At 42.2% G+C, this 17,212-nt stretch overlaps 1 non-coding gene across 1 annotated transcript; it reads left to right on the forward strand.

Moving 5' to 3' along the window:
• The first annotated feature begins 14,871 nt into the window (after positions 1–14,871).
• On the forward strand, positions 14,872–14,977 carry LOC112087333. The gene has a single exon (XR_002900023.1). It is a non-coding gene; the product is annotated as a small nucleolar RNA R71 (small nucleolar RNA).
• The last annotated feature ends 2,235 nt before the right edge of the window (positions 14,978–17,212 follow it).

Here is a 17,212-nt window from a genome sequence, read left to right on the forward strand (position 1 = left end):
TTTCCATGTCGAACTTCTAGCCGAGGCAACAACCGAGCCGACTCTAGATGAAGTTTGGACACTGCACGTCGACGACTCGTCATTAAAACATGGCTCAGGAATAGGAATCCGTCTCACCTCACCCACCGGAGAGATCTTGGAGCAGTCCTTCCGCCTGAATTTCCACGCCTCGAACAACGAAGCAGAGTACGAAGCATTGATCGCTGGCCTACGACTAGCACAAGAAATCAACGTTTGGAAAATAAGAGTCTTTTGCGACTCACAGCTCGTAGCACACCAATTTAACGGAGAGTACGAAGCGAAGGATGGAAGAATGGGAGCTTACCTCAAAGTAGTCCAAGACTTAGTACAAAAGTTTGACGAGTTCGAACTCACGCGAATACCCCGAGGCGAAAACACCTCGGCGGACGCCTTAGCAGCACTCGCCTCGACCTCAGACCCTGATCTCCAACGAATAATCCCAGTCGAATTCATCGAACGGCCGAGCATAGAGGAGGTAGAAAGAGTTCGGCTAATCAACCCTCCGGAGGAAGAACCAGATAACGGCGAAGCGATCGTAATAGAAGAAGACGCCTCGTCAGCCGAGCTGGACTACGGCTGCGACAAGGAATGGCTCGGAACTATTCGAGTCTACATCGCCGACGGAGAAGTGCCACCCAACAAGTGGAAAGCTTGCAAGTTAAGGGCTCAAGCCGTACGATACGTCCTCGTCGACGGTGAGGTGTTCAAGTGGAGGTTTTCAGGACCACTAATGACGTGTGTCGAAGGACCCGAAGCTAGAAAAATACTGCACGAGGTGCATAGCGGCGCGTGTGGTAATCACTCCAGCAGAAGGTCACTAGCGATCAAAATAAAACAGCACGGGTACTTCTGGCCTACAATGGTCAAGGACTATGAGAAGTTCACTGCGAAGTGCGAGAAATTTCAACGACACGCGCCTACTATCCATCAACCTACCGAGCTGCATTCGTCAATTTCGTCGCCTTATCCCTTCATGAGATGGTCGATGGATATAGTCAAGCCTTTACATCGATTAAAGCAGAAGCGTTTTCTGCTCGTCCTTACGGACTATTTCTCCAAATGAGTCGAGGCCGACTCCTACGCAAGCATAAAAGACGCTCAGGTCGAACACTTCATCTGGAAAATTATCATTTGCCGACATGGGGTTCCCTACAAGATAGTCACCGACAACGGATCTCAGTTCATCTCGACTCGCTTCGAAGCTCTCTGCGAGAAGTGGAAAATCTGTCTGAGCAAATCCACGCCAAGATATCCTCAAGGGAATAGACAAGCCGAAACAGCTAACAAGACAATCTTAGACGGCCTGAAAAAGAGGCTCGACGCCAAGAAGGGACGATGAGCATACGAACTTGAGGGAGTCCTTTGGTCGCATCGAACGACTCCGTGCCCTCGTCTATGGAACAGAATGTGTGATCCCTCCCGAGGTGGATTTTCCCAGAATTCGACGAAGACATTTGCCAGGAGAGGAAGGTTTGAATCACCTAATGATGTTGGATGAGCTCGACTTAATCAACGAAAAGCGCGACCAGACCCTAATCCGAGTCCAGAACTACTAACAAGCAACAGCGAGGTACTACAACAAAAATGTCCGAAGCCGAAGATTTAAAGAAGGAGAGCTCGTCCTCCGAAAAGTCTTCCAAAACACTGCCGAGAGGAATGCAGGAAAGCTCTGAGCAAATTGGGAAGACCCCTACAAGATCACGAAAGTAGTTCGCCCAGGAGTCTACGAACCCACGATATTAACTAACGAAGCAATTCGAAGATCGTGGAAGGCAATGCACCTGAAGAAGTATTATCAGTAAAGCTACATCACAACCAACATGAACCACGGGACGGTTTGATCCCTGCAAAGAGTACGTAAGCAGCCCGTCCTTGGACGGGTTCAGCTGTCCCCCCTCCTAAAAGGGGGGGGGGAGTGGGTACGTATACACTTAAACTATTTTTAAGTTTCAGCTCGTCAAGTCAACTAGGTTTTGGTACATTTTCACTTCAGATTGTTTTTTATTCGATTTAAGTCAGCTAGATTCTTATTTGTCGTTGCATTCCATTTGACTAGTTTTCCATCACTCCGTTTTCATTTTGGCTAGTATTTGATTCGCTTGTTTTACGACATTAGAGTTTAACTTGTCTTTGTCCTTGCATTTGCTTCGGCAATAATTTCTGCTTCTTGTTGCTGGCCACAACGAGATAACAGTCACAAAGTTCTCTAAACGGACTTTTACCACTTTTTTAGGACGAGGGTGCAAGTTACACCCTATATGGATAAAAATTAAGCGCTATACAAATTCCAGATCAAAAACGTATCGGTCGCCATAGTTCACTGTCGCACACGAGATTATAAAGACGAGACTACATCGCTTTCTCTAAAACCGAAGTGAATTCTTAAAACCCGATAAAGTACACTAACCCTCTCGAGAACGCCGGTCTATAGCCACACACTAACACTTTCGGTTCGGATTTCAAGAAATTCAAGTCCAACACGCCGATAAGTAAAAACCGAGCCGATTTAAACACCTCGTCATACCTCGTGACTCAGCGCCTCGGCATAAACAGTCAAAATAAAATCGGTCCTCTTCTCAAAAATCATGAACACACCTCCCAGCTTGGAAACGCTGTTCCTTAGACATTTTATAACTTAAACAGGATCCATTTGATACCTAGAGTATCAAAACAGCCTGCTTTAATTCGAGACACTCTATCGTTTTTTTAACAGCTCGGCCAGGAAAGAAAACAAAAGCATCCCTGGCTCAGCTCGACAAACTACGTAAAAACACCCAGGTTTGACAAGAACTTTCCTCGAAAACAGTTCTGAACAAATAATTCTCGCGAAATCATTAAGTCAAAACCAGCAAATCTGAAAAAGAGATAGACAAAATTACTATCATATAGGCTTGAGTTTAATAGTCAAGTGGATAAAGCCGTCCAGGCACAAGGTTCAAAAGCAAAAACAAACGAGCTGACAAGTATGGATAAAGCCATCCAGGCAAAAAGAAATACGATAATCCAGTACATAGTCAAGAACACCAAAAACTATCACTCTCGATGAGGGTCAGAGATGCCCTCAGCTGCGAGATCACTAGCCCTCGGGGTGTTGATGTTTGAACCCGTCGGATCCACAACACCAACCGCAGCGGCAGTAACCTCTAGTGGCTCGACCCCGAGACGAAAATCGACAGAGTCCGGGGAAATTGGACTCACAACCAGCTCCCCCTGAGATCGGTCGCGTTGCGCTTAAATGTCTCTTCCGCCCCAATCACCTCGGCCTCCCAGGTCTTCAGCTTTTTCTCCTCGGCGTCAAGCATGGCGTCGGGCTTCTTGAGATCACTGATTAGTACGAGGTTGCTCCTAATTTTACCAAGTTCATCCTCGTCGCGCTTAGCTTTCTCCAGCTCTTCCATCTTCTTTTCAATCTTAGAAAGACGTTCTTGGAACTTGGCTGCCGCCTCGCGCTGAGCCTCCTTCTTAGCTATCTTCACTTTCGACTCAAAGAGAGCATCCTTCGCCTCAATCTGCCTCTTCAGAGAAGCAATCTCATTGTTCTTCCGGACCCGAGACTCCTCAAAACGAGAGGCCAACCGATCATACTCAGCCTTCAAAGCCTTTTTCTCGTCCTCCAGAGCTACGACGCGGGATTGCGCTCGGGCGGTGTCACTAGAAGATTTCTCGAGATCAGCTTTATACACCGCGGCATCTGGCTTCGCCTTTTCCAAACGATGCTCGATATTTACTGCATCAGCTTCGTAACCGGCCATCAGCTCATTTATAGCAGCGTTGAACTAACAAAAAAACACACGCCTCGAAATGTTAACGGCTTAGCAAGGGAAAAAATACGAGAGATAAAGAAAGCTTCAAAGCAGGAAAATACATACCTTTGTCCCGCGTTGAGCCATGGCAGCATAAGGCTTAAATTGCCTTAGTTTCTCGGGAGGCTGGAACGAGACGTCGACACTATTCACTTTCACAAATAACCGCGCCGAGGCAACCGGATCGTCAATAATCAGCTTCCTCTCGACCGGCTCGTCATCAACTCACCTCGTTTTCTTTTTCAAAGGCTCCGGCGCGGCGAGACCTTTGCCCTTCTCGACAGCAGTACGCTTGCGTTTGGACGCCTCGTGATCGATCAAATCTGAGGCGGGAGGCCTCGATTGAGGATGAGCAAGAACTGCCGAGGCTGTTGGTACAGCGGACTCCCGTGGCTCGCTCAACATCTTTGTCGACGCCTCGGAAACTATCTCTCCCTGCTCGACGGATTTCTCCTTGCTCCCCTGGTCACCAAGTTGCGGCTCCCCTTAAGTTTCCCGTCAACCTATTTTGGAGCCTCCTCGGCTCTATGAGTAGCCTCCTCGGCTTGCTGAGGAGCCTCTAGCTATGTGAAGTCAAAAAGAGTCAGGAATCAACAAAGGATATAAATACCAAACCGAGTCGAGACTTCAGATCGGCTACCAAGTGGTCCCCAATCGATCTTGGTAATGTCGGCAAAGTCACCAACCGACGCCTCGTTAAAAATAACGTAGAAAATGCGATCATACCAGAAACAATCCTTGCTCGGAAAGCCACATATAATTTTGCGCCGAGCCTTGCTCGAGATATAGAACCTCTTCCCTCCAGGAGCTTTGCGAATCTCCAAGAAATTCAGCAAATGATCAAGGGTGATGTCGATATGACACTCAAAACTCCGCACTAAAATCCTGATCATGTGACGCAGCCCCCTCGGCATGATCTGACCAATGGAATCTCCGTGCTTCCAGAGGTATCTGAGAATCACATCGTGAATTGGAAACCAGAGGAAGCAAAGCTCGAAAAAACTCTTATATACCGTCAAGTGGTTCGGAGGCGGAAGGTGAGCACAATCGGTTCGGCTCGGCACAACAAACTCTACCGCCTCCGAGATCCCAAAATGGATGCGCAAAGCTTCCAAAGATTCCGCTGAGGACAAAGACGAGCTGGGCGGATCGGGCCTCTGTCTCTTCTTTTTTTGAGGCCTCGAACATCGTGAAGCACTACAACTCGCTACAAGGAGCTCTAATTTGTGTTTCGCCTCGACCGGGTCGAACGGGAAAGCCTCATCTTTGGCTTTTACTTATATATCTATTAAAAGCCAAATTTCACTGAATAATTTTGTTTTGAGTAGAAAATATAACGTCAAAAAAATGTGTAAGAAAAAAAAAAGGACGAACCTGAGAAATTATTACGATCTGTTCAACGGCTTTTTTGGGCATCTTTCCCAAAAAACTTTCGCTAATGTAAGAGCTATCAATATATGGTTTAGTTAGAGCTACAAGTACAACCCCTCCGTATATACAATAACTTCGATGCTTGTCGAAATGCTGCGTCGGAACTAGTGGTTGCACCTGCGTACAATATATAACCATAACATTGTTTATTTGTGAAATGTCACAAAACTGTTAGTTAAAAAAATGAACGATAACTTACAGGTTTTACACTGATATTAAACTCATGCTCTTTTCCCTCTCTTAGGACTTTAACTAACGCTGTTTCACATGGTTTCTTCATGGAAACCAAATGCTTGAAAGTTATTGTTTCCTGTTTACGAAAATGAACTGGACACATGGGGATGATTTAGTAACATGGTAAAAATGGAGAATAGTTATATATATATGTAGTACTATTACCTTTACTATCATTTCCTATAGAAACACCATCAATCGCGAGAATAACATCATCTTTTTTCAGGAATTTGTGAGCATCGGAGAACGGGTTTATTTCGTTTATAAGAATCCCTGTCATTTCGTCGCTCATCTTATAGTATTCACGGATTTGGGCATTCTCCATCGTCTGATATGATAGATTCACCGACCCGAAACTAACATGTTGTTCAACACCATTCAAAAAATGCTTAACTACTGTAGTTGGAATTATGTAGCTGCACGTGAAAAAAAAAAGAGATTATTTAAAACCTTAGTTTGTAATGACAAGAAAAATATATAGAATTTTAAATATAATTAAGCTTATTTATCATGTTCATAGATAGAGAATTTCATATTTTAATATTGAAATCTGCAACTCAACTCACCCTATACCATCAGACCAAAATAGGCTTTCAAATGCTACACCAACGACTCTGTCTCCCATGATTACTGGACCACCACTATTTCCAGAGTTGATAGCTGCGTGAAACTAATCGCTAACGCGGCGAAAACGCGGCGATAAAAACAAAAACCCTAGCTGGAAACTAAAATAAGTTAGAGAGAGAAAGAAGAGAAAAGAGAGAGCTATCTTTGTGAGAATTTGAGAAAGTGGAGTTATGAGAAAGATGAAGTTTGGAAGTCTCTTATATAGAAGTTCCGAGGCACGTAGGGTCCACATTAACCTCGGGAATCAGCAAAATTTGGAGTAAGGAGCGTGGAATCCGCGCGTCCTCATTGAAAGGAGCCCCTATAACGGAATATGTTCGACGCACGCACTTCGGATTGTCGAAAAGGAAACATAGCAGACACGACTAAATCCACATAAACCCGATAAGAAATCCCGAATCACTCTGATTAACAGAAAAACGCCTCGGCGTTACCTTGACACATGGCTCGACGTTATTAAGTAGAATCGCCTAGTCGTTATCATTTAAACAGCTCGGTATCCTTTTGAAATCACCTTATCATTGCCATGAAACACGCTTCGTCGCTTATTCGACTCAACATCTTTTGAAATTGCCTCGTCGGCTCGGCATCCTCTAATAACGCCTCACCGGCTCAGCATTATTTTGAAAACTCCTCACTAGCTCAGCACCTTTTCAAAAACGCCTCGTCGCTTATTCGGCGCGGCACAGATTTCGCAAAATGCCTCGTCATTTATTCGTCGCGACACAGTTTTTGCAAAACGCCTCGTCGTTTATTCGGCTCGCAAAACGCCTCGTCTTTATAACGGCTCGGCATTATCCTTTGGCTCGATCGCCTTGTCTTTAATAAAATGGCTTGGCCTTATCTTTATCAAAAATATCATGTCGTTAAACACAGCTCGGCATTTTCGCCTCGTCGTTAAACGCGGCTCAGCATTTTCGCCTCGTCGTTAAACGCAGCTCAGCATTTTTGCCTCGTCGCTAAACACGGCTCGGCTTTTTTGCCTCATCGTTAAACGCGGCTCAGCATTTTTGCCTCGTCATTAAACACGGCTCAGCATTTAATAGCTAATGGAATCCTCATCGAACATGTATAGTCCCCATCGAAAATCCCTTAAACCCAACAATACTACTCAGACATGATTAAAGAAAGCAAAAATATTGTATTGAAAAGTTGAATAGAAATCGATATGGTAAAGAAAAAAAAAGGGTTCAAGAGATAGATCTCTATCTCCCTAAACCTAAAACTTAAGAAAATGAAAGAGAAAAACTTAAAAGCTACTAAAGGAGGACTCCTAAAAACATGTATTTATAGTGTTCAGGTCATTTATGGGCGTCACTTAAGGTTTCTCCAAATGAGGGAATCATCTTGTGCTTGAAAATAGGTTTCTAGGCCGGACATACCAATCTCCGTGGTCGGAAAGGATAGGACCAGTGCGAATTGGGTGTTGGTCGCGGGTAGGAATGCTTGCCGGCTGGTTTACAGGAGATCTTGTTCTTCGCGTAACTTTTGATTGAACCGTTGGATTGTCATGCTGTAAAGTGTGTTGGAAAGCTGGTAGTTACATCTTTAAGGTCTGATGTGAGTGCAGTGGGCAACACAAGTTTTACCCTAGACAAGCTGCAAGTGCACAGCATACGCAGTAGTACTTAGGGATCGAATCCACAGAGATCTGTTTGTTGAGGACTTCTAACTGATGCTAAAAATAATCGTAATCCTAATCTAATAAAGAAGGATTTTGGTTTGTCACTAAATCTAATTATGCAGAGAATTAAAAAGAGCTTTAAGTAAAAATCGGTTGAAAAACAGTAAGGAAAAAGCGTTGGGTTCAAGGTTCATCTTTAGGGTTCATGTTGTAAGACACAAGGAATTTAGGCAAGGATTTTCTATGACTCTGAAAGTAGGATATACACATGTAAGATTAGCCAACTCTCGTCACCCTAATCATCTAATCACTTGTTCATGGCAATTAACTCTCGCTCTCATGCCAGAACAAGATCATGCTTTGTAGATCGGAATCCATCTCTGCTTACGTATCCTCCGTAGGTAGCTTTCGTCTCCTACGATGGGGACATCCATAAGATCCGGTTCAGGCAACCCAGATACAACACTCTCGTGGCTCGGATTAAACCTAGGATCAGATTCTGGGTGATCAATCCAGAATTACCGCTTTGAGATTTGGATGAATGGGAGAATCATGTTAAAAATCGAAATCCTTTTTCCTAAAACCTAGATGTCATTCGAACATGGGATCCCTTTGGATTACCCTTTCACCCAACTAGGTGACTACTCAGACATGGCTGAGGTAGACATCATCATCGGTTTAGAACTAAGAAGAAGAGAAGTAAAAGAAACAAAGTTGCAGAAAAACTTCTCTTATTGAAGACAATATGGCTATGGAGAGCTTCTACAAATGCATAAAAATAAAACCTAAAACTACAGATGAGTTCTCTCTCAAAGAGAAGAAAGAGGCTGTCTTACAAAAGACCTAAAAGTGAGTATTTATAGTGTTTCTCCAAGTCTTGGGCATCTAGGGCTTGTAAAATGGGTGCAGGAAGTGTCTTGGGCCTTAGTTGGGCTCCTGAGGTTTGGACATAGGTCCACCGGGGGTGAAACCTCCTGAGCCGCGGTGGGAAGAAGGCTGGCCGCGGTGGGAAGAAGGGTGGCTGCGGTGGGAAGAAGGTTGGCCGCGGGTGAAAGCACTTGTGCTTGACTGGGCTTCTGTTGGTTAGCCTTCAGTGCATTGATGATATCTTAAGATCTAACAGTTGGATTGCTTTGATTCCAAGTGTGTTGGAAAGCTGGTTATCTCTATATAGTGTCTCCAAATTTGGGGATGATAAGACGGTGAGAAGTTCTTCTTTGGTTGCCAAACTTCTGACGGCCTGAATTTATCCAAAAATGTACTTTTGCTCCAAAATGCACTCCAAAGTCCTAAGTTTCCTGAAAAGCCTTTTAATACTCCAAAACATGGAAAACACTTATAAAACCTTTAAAACTGAGTAAAAACACCTGCATAAGATATTGAAAGTGATCCATAAAAGTGGTCAAAATCAGGTGTTATCAACTCCCCCAGACTTAAACCTTTGTTTGTCCTCAAACAAAACCAAAGATCTTAATCTGGAAAAGAGGTTTGAAAATCGCAGGAACTAACAAAATCTCAGAGACCATGCTTCTAAACTAGAGTCAGTCATTATGCTCAAATCAGGGATAGTCTAGAAAATTGTCACCAAAGCACAAACATAACTAGTCCGTTGATCCGTCATGCGAAAGTCTACACACTTAAACCTATCCTCCAGTCAAGTAGCTCTTAACATTCATTTATAAGTTCCAGTGGTTCTCATCAAAAGGATTTTAGCAAGGCAATCAAGGCTAGGTATTCAAAATGGCTGTTTATAAGGTGAGGCTTTTAGTGTTTAGGGTTACCTTTTTCTGGAGAGACAAGACAATATGCAAAACAGCAAGAGAGGGTGGAGCTGTTGATATCCACAGTTTCCAGTCACATTCTTCTTGCTTTAAGATTCTTGATCCCCATTCTTCAGGTTCTCCTCATAACTCCCCCAGACTTAGGTTTTTGTCCAGGTCTTAAAACCAATGCTCACATATGAATACTTGCAGCCTTTGCTTCAAATAATTTTGGCTACCCTAGACTCTTTAGGCTTTTAGTTTCCTTTGCTTTTATTCTTTTTGTCTTTTTCGAATTTTTTTTTTTTTGATGAGGGGAAACCACCTTTTGATGTAGAGTCTTAGGAAGCACGAAATTTACCTTTAAGTTCAAGCTTTTTAAGGCACCATTGAGCTTGGATAGATTCTTGATGCTCCACTTTCCCAAATTTCTTCAGTCCTTCTCTTGAGTGACTGAAAACCATGTTGTTCCTCTCTCTCCGGCGTTTTTGCACATATCTACCAAAAGAGTTAAAGAGAGAATGTATGAAGTTTGAAATAATGGTTCTGGGTAAAGGGTGTGGTACCAGCTAAAGATGAACTAGCCATCTAGGACAACAAAGAGTGGTAATAATGATGTAAAGATGTCCTAGATGTGTATCATGATGCCTGCTAAAACTAATGATGAGAAAATTAGATGTCAAGATTATGTTCAAGTAAAATGAGCTATGGTGGGAGTTCGTAGTGCAAGTACTCTAGCTGCCGCCTAGTCTAGTACTAACCACAAAAGAAACTAGCATGAAAAGTCTAGATGCACATGGGTCTTACTCATCATAGTTTTGTGTCAAACATTCCTGAAAAATACTCAAGGTCTTTTAATAAGCATAGAAAATTTTAAAAATTGCAAAAAAAGATAAGAAACAAAAAAAAATAGATTAGTACAGATAGACATCCTCCCCCAGACTTCAATCACATTGTCCTCAGTGTGAAAAAATTGGTGAGAATATGGTGAAATAAAATGGTGATAGAACCGTGGGCATGATGTGGTGATGGATAGACGCCTATGTCTCATGGCTGTCATCTGTCTCTGTAGATGAGGAGTCATCAGTCCGGCGGATCTTCAGTAGCCTCTTCATGCGCCTGTTGATCTTCTCTTGCTGGTCAAGCTTCTTCTTTAAAGCTGCAAAGTCTGCATCACTCCTAGTGGATGCTCTGAAATGAGAAGAACTGGCTCTGAATGAGGATGGTGCAGGCTGTAGTCTCCTGCTGTTTGCAGCTACCTCTCTCTTGGCTTTTGTAGCCATAAATTGCTTCATGGTCAGAGGTAAGAATGGCAAAGATGGTAGGAAGTCGCTAGTCTCTGGTTTCCATCCTGGTTCTGAACCATCTCGGAGATGGGGCATTAAATCCGATGGTAGTAGTACCCTGTACTCAGTGGAACTGGTGGAGAACTTGTAAGCAAATCCAATTGGGTCCATCTTGGCCCTGGTGATAGTCCTGTCTCTAGAGAACTGAGAAAGATCAAACCAATCTTCTCTAAGAGGTGTCTCAGCTAAAAAATCAACTCCTGCTGCTATCATAAGCGAAGTGATGATGCTCCCAAAAGCTGGTGAATAGTCCTGACAATCAGATGTAAGCGTCTCATGCTTAACTTTCACTAGGTTCCTTGCAATGATACAAGCAAAGCAAGAAACCTGGAGTGATCTGCGAATGGTAGCTGTAGTGTCACCAACTCTGGCTTAAGGACATTCGCTTGATTGGCTCGCAAAAACACAGTGTGTGCTAGTAGCTTATGGACATAGCGAACAGCAGGATAAGAGAGTAATGAAGCCTTGGACCTTCCTTTATCATAAACTCCATAATCCATCAGCTTATAAAGATTCTAATCTGGATCCTTCTCCAATGCAATCTCATCACAATAAGGCAACTTCAAAGCATCACATATCTCTAAGATGGTAAGAGAGTAGGGATGAACTCCAATATAGAAGGAGAGTGTGCCATCTAGAGCTCTAGGAGTAGCTCTCTTCTTGTAGCTCAAAGTTGCTGATGCAAGGAACTCCTTGGTGTGGTTCTCATAGGTCTGAAAGTTCTGCTCCATGAATGATCTCATTCCAAGCCTATTAAGATACCATATCCCATCTTCTCTAATTCCAAGCATCTCAAGAGTTGAGTAGTCAATTGCTGGAGTTGGTTTGATCTTCAGCTTCTCAAGCTGTGCCAAGTAATCGATGTCTGGGTCAATGGCTTTACCAACAAACTTCACTTTCGGCTTAGAGGAAGACTTGACTCTTCTTGGGAAAGATAGCTGAGTGGAGGTCTGATCAATCTTTCCTGAAAAGATTCTTCTTTGGGCGGTAATGAAGGTGGATAGAGGCTCATCTTCACTCAGTTGTTTCTCGTTCAATGCATCATATGTCTCTTGCGAATGGGGCTTTTTCGCATGAGGGCTCTTCTTGGTTCGAATCAGTCGAACTTGAGAGAGATCCATGAATGTAAAAACGAGATTCTCGAGACAAATGATAAATCAAGCTGCTTTGGTATTGATTTTTATGAAAAAGGTGTTTATAGAGATATCACAAATACATTATCATGACAAACAAGCTGTAAGTGCATCAAACATTACAAAATCTGAGAATTTCTGGTCAAGTTCAATATACTTATGTTCAACACATGAGATTCCTAAATCAGGATGATGTTTTATGCTCATTCACATGTAATTTAATCTAGTTTTCTATCAACAAGAACCAAACAGTCCAGATTTGGAAACTGAACCAAACAGATCTCCAAATTTCGATTTTCTCAAAGTTCAAATCTCAGATTTTCGAAAATTTCAAATCTCTATGGTCTAAGTGTTTAATCATGCAATTAAACTACCCAGTAGTCTAGCCTTAAGTCCAAAGACAGTTTCCAATCATCCTAAGGTGAATTTCTACTCAATCTAAGAAAACCCTAAATCTGAGTTCTTAAGAAAAAGTGAGAAATTTGAGCTCATACCTTGATGAAAGTGTTATGTGATGATAGATTTGAAATCTCCTTAGGAAAAGAGTGAGATATGTTCGAAAATTTTGAAAGGATTTGTCAAGTTTGAAATCTGTCTTTTTCTCTAGATCTCCAAGCTTGTTGGGGAAGATGAAGAGAAAATACCTGTTTGATCTTTTAAATCCTCTTTTTCTCTTAAAAAGGTGTTTTTCCTAAGAAAAAATTTATTTTTAAAAGTTTAGAAAACTTACCTGGCGTGTTTAACACGGAAATTTTGCTTCGGGAACTTTCCGGTTAAATCCCGGAGTAAAACGGGAAATTGAAGTTCCGGTTTACGAAAAACAGGGAAAACTCGCCTTGTGACCAAACCAAAGCCGGCCGCAGGCCAGGCGCGCGCGTCCGCAGTAAAGTCGAGTCGGGCCACAGCTGAGGGGATGCGGGCCATGGTAAAAGATGGGTCGGCCGCAGCTGGATTGATCACGGCCGCGGCAAATGCTTCCAGGAGTTCCCCGTTTCTCCCATTTTCTTGCTTTCTCCTCTCTTTTTGTATTTTCTGGTTTTTTGAATGTTTTTGGTTTTTATGGGTTTTATTGAAAGCCTGAAATGCATAAAAAAAAAAATCAAATAGAAAAGGAAAAAAAAAAAAATTATACCAAATGGGTTGCCTCCCATTAAGCTTTTGTTTAAAGTCTTTTAGCTAGACTCTTGGCAGGATTAGCATTTAGAGAAAGAGACAGGACTCCTTGAATTAAAAGTCCTTGTGGTCCTTCTTAGCCTGAACTTTGGATTTCCTTCATCTTGAATCACAATCTCTTTTCCCTTCTTAATGATTTTTGCATCATTGAGGACATATTTTGTCTTCTCAACAATTCCTTCAAGATTTTTCTCCTTTTCCTTGCTGATGTCTGGTGGCACCACTATCTTGATGTTCCCAAATTGCCTAGATGCAAGTGCTTTTAGTTCTTTCTTGTGCTCCAACACCTTCTCCTTGTCCTTGTCTTTTTGAATTGGAGCTGGGTCTGGTGTGGTCTTATAGAACTTTCTCCTGTCCACATTTAAGAAAACTAAACAGCGATTTTCATGGTCAATAACAGTACCTACAGTGGCTAGGAATGGGCGGCCAAATATCAAAGGTCTGTCTTTGTCCTTGTCTATCTCCAAAACTTGAAAATCGGCTGAGATTGTTTTGTTTCCAATGATCAGTGGCAAGTCCTGGATCATTCCTTCTGTTCTCTTTTGAGATGAATCACCAAAGATTATCCTTACTGGAGATGGGACAAATGTGCCTATACCAAGTTTCTCAGCAATAGATTTTGACATGACATTCACATTAGCACCAGAGTCACATAAACAATATGAAAATTCAATTCCAAAGATTGAACAGGTGAATGAGAAACGCCTTGGATCCTTAGACTTTTTGAGTCTTTGGTAAGGCAAGTGTTTGGGTACCTTAACTTGAATGACTCGGCTCCTCTCATGCTCGGTTTCAGAGTCCTTTATGAGAGATTCAGGTGTCAATCTTTCCTTAGAGTCTGCGACAGGTTCTTCTTTCAAAACTGCTGTCATAGCATTGCAAAACTTCTTTGGGTTATCTTCTACTCTTCCTGGTAAAACTCCTGGTTGTCTCTTCATTGAATATGCAGTTTGACCTATATGATGTTCTAACTTCTTGACATGGGTCGCAAGAGATTCGAATTTCCCATTCAAATCAGTGTAGATACAATCGATCTTCACCCCCATTTCCCTGAATGACTTCTCATTGCCTTGAGTAGTCTACATCATAGTTTGTTCAAGCGATTTTACCTGATTATTTAGCTGGGGAAGGGTTGCTTCTAATGAGCTGGTCTGTGCTTGTTGAGGGTTGAATGCTGGTCTTTGTTGGAAGTTTCTTCCTCAATAGTTTCCACCTTGAAACTTGTTTTGAAAACTCCTTTGTTGCTGTGGATAAGGCTGATTTTCGGCTCCTTGATTTCTGTATGAGAGATTGTTGAAGTTGTCACCAGAGTTCCTAAAGTTGTTGTTGAAAGCTGGACTAAATTGACTATGATATGCCTGGGCTCCCATGAAATTGATTTCTTCCTCTTGGTACATTCCATCTTCTTCATATCTTCCATCTTCCTCATTTCCTACAGCAATATCACAAGCATGTATATTCTTGTTTTGAGACTTAAGAAGTTGACTTACCATGCTTTTTAGCTCAGTAATCTCCCTTGATTCATGACTAGTGATAGTCTTCTTTGATCTGTCATATTCAGGGTTGTTGTTGCAGTTAGCTACAGCCAGATTTTCAATGAGTGCTCCCCCTTGTGGTATGGTTTTTGAACTGAAATCTCCATTGCTGGCAGTGTCAAGAGAAAGTTGATGCTTCTGCTGAAGTCGTTTGTAGAAGGTACTTAGCAGATTTGCTCCAGAGAAACCATGATGAGGGCAGTCTCTCTCATACTCCTTGAATCGCTCCCAGGCTTCATAGAATGATTCTATTGGGCCTTATTGGAAACTTTTTATCTTGTTTCTCAGCTGGTTCGATCTTGACTTGGTGTAGAAGTGGTTCAGGAAAGCTGACTTGCATTCTTCCCATGAAGTAATAGAACCAGATGGCATAGATTTCAACCATCTAAAAGCTTTATCACTTAGAGAGAAAGGAAAAAGCTTACACTTCACATAGTCCACAGTTTCTGGAGTTGTTCTCACCATTCCAGAGATTTCTTCAAAAAGATCAATGTGATCCATTGGATGCTCAGTAGAGATTCCATGCAATTGGTTCTGCTTCACCAAATAGACTATCTGAGGTTTTATCTCATGATTATCTCTTAGAACAGGGATTTGAATAGCTGATCGATTTTGAAAGTGTTGGTGAGGTGCATCAAAATCGGCAATAAGTCTGTTCCGAGGCTGTCTTCTCGCAGGATTGGCAAGCTGTATTGGTCGATTGGCTTCTCTAACAACTGGTGGAACAATGTTTTCATCATTCCTTCTTCCTTCAGCATCAGCCTGGTCTTGTCTCCTTTGATTTTCAGCGATTTGAGCAGGATTTAGAGGGACTCGGTTTCCCTCTTCATCGAGTTGTGGCTGTCCATCTTCTTCATGAGCAGCATCTAGGTCGTTGCCATGAACTGAATCACGGTCATAATCTCCAATGTGATCCTCCTGATCACGGTTTCAAAGATTTTCCCGATGGGCATTAAGATTGGCCATCTTGAGTGTTCTTCGTCTGAGTTTCCTAAGTGCTCTTTCGTGTTTGTCAATCTCGTCTAAGGGCAATACGATTTCGTCAGGATCTCTTCTAGTTTTCATGCACCTGTGATCAAAGAAAGCAAAGATAAAAAGAGGAGTTAAAAAATCTCAAGCAGAACTCGAAAATCTTGAGGTTTAAGATTGAAATTAGATTAAGAAGTCAAGTCAATAGCGACAGATCCCCGGCAACGGCGCCAAAAACTTGATGTGAGTGCAGTGGGCAACACAAGTTTTACCCTAGACAAGCTGCAAGTGCACAGCAAACGCAGTAGTACTTAGGGATCGAATCCACAGAGATCTGTGTGTTGAGGACTTCTAACTGATGCTAAAAATATTCGTAATCCTAATCTAATAAGAAGGAATTTGGTTTGTCTCTAAATCTAATTATGCAGAGAATTAAAAGAGCTTTAAGTAAAAATCGGTTGAAAAACAGTACGGAAAAAGCATTGAGTTCAAGGTTCATCTTTAGGGTTCATGTTCTAAGACACAAGGAATTTAGGCAAGAATTTTCTATGACTCTGAAACTAGGATAGACACATGTAAGATTAGCCAACTCTCGTCACCCTAATCATCTAATCACTTGTTCATGGCAATTAACTCTCGCTCTCATGCCAGAACAAGATCATGCTTTGTAGATCGGAATCCATCTCTGCTTACGTATCCTCCGTAGGTAGCTTTCGTCTCCTACGATGGGGACATCCATAAGATCCGGTTCAGGCAACCCAGATACAACACTCTTGTGGCTCAGATTAAACCTAGGATCGGATTCTGGGTGATCAATCCAGAATTACCGCTTTGAGATTTGATGAATGGGAGAATCATGTTAAAAATCGAAATCCTTTTCATAAAAACCTAGATGTCATTCGAACATGGGATCTCTTTGGATTACCCTTTCACCCAACTAGGTGACTACTCAGACATGGCTGAGGTAGACATCATCATCGGTTTAGCACTAAGAAGAAGAAAAGTAAAAGAAACAAAGTTGCAGAAAAACTTCTCTTATTGAAGACAGTATGGCTATGGAGAGCTTCTACAAATGCATAAAAATAAAACCTAAATCTACAGATGAGTTCTCTCTCAAAGAGAAGAAAGAGGCTCTCTTACAAAAGACCTAAAAATGAGTATTTATAGTGTTTCTCCAAGTCTTGGGCATCTAGGGCTTGTAAAATGGGTGCAGGAAGTGTCTTGGGCCTTAGTTGGGCTCCTGAGGTTCATACATAGGTTCACCGGGGGTAAAACCTCCTGAGCCGCGGTGGGAAGAAGGCTGGCCGCGGTGGGAAGAAGGTTGGCCACGGGTGAAAGCATTTGTGATAGCTGCGTCTATTTGTAAAAACATATCTACTTGTGGACTTGGAATTTCTGGAATCTGAAATGAATTATGATTTTTCCTATTTTTATTTTAGCTTCTTTGCTATTTCCATTTTGTGTTATAAATTATGAGCTTTTCTTATTTCTACTATTTAATTTGTGTTTTTTATAATCTTTCCATCAAACTTTTTGTAATAGGATTTTTCGGCTCA

The sequence above is a fragment of the Eutrema salsugineum genome, unplaced genomic scaffold (assembly GCF_000478725.1).
Source record: "Eutrema salsugineum unplaced genomic scaffold, Eutsalg1_0 scaffold_9, whole genome shotgun sequence".
NCBI lineage: Eukaryota > Viridiplantae > Streptophyta > Magnoliopsida > Brassicales > Brassicaceae > Eutrema > Eutrema salsugineum.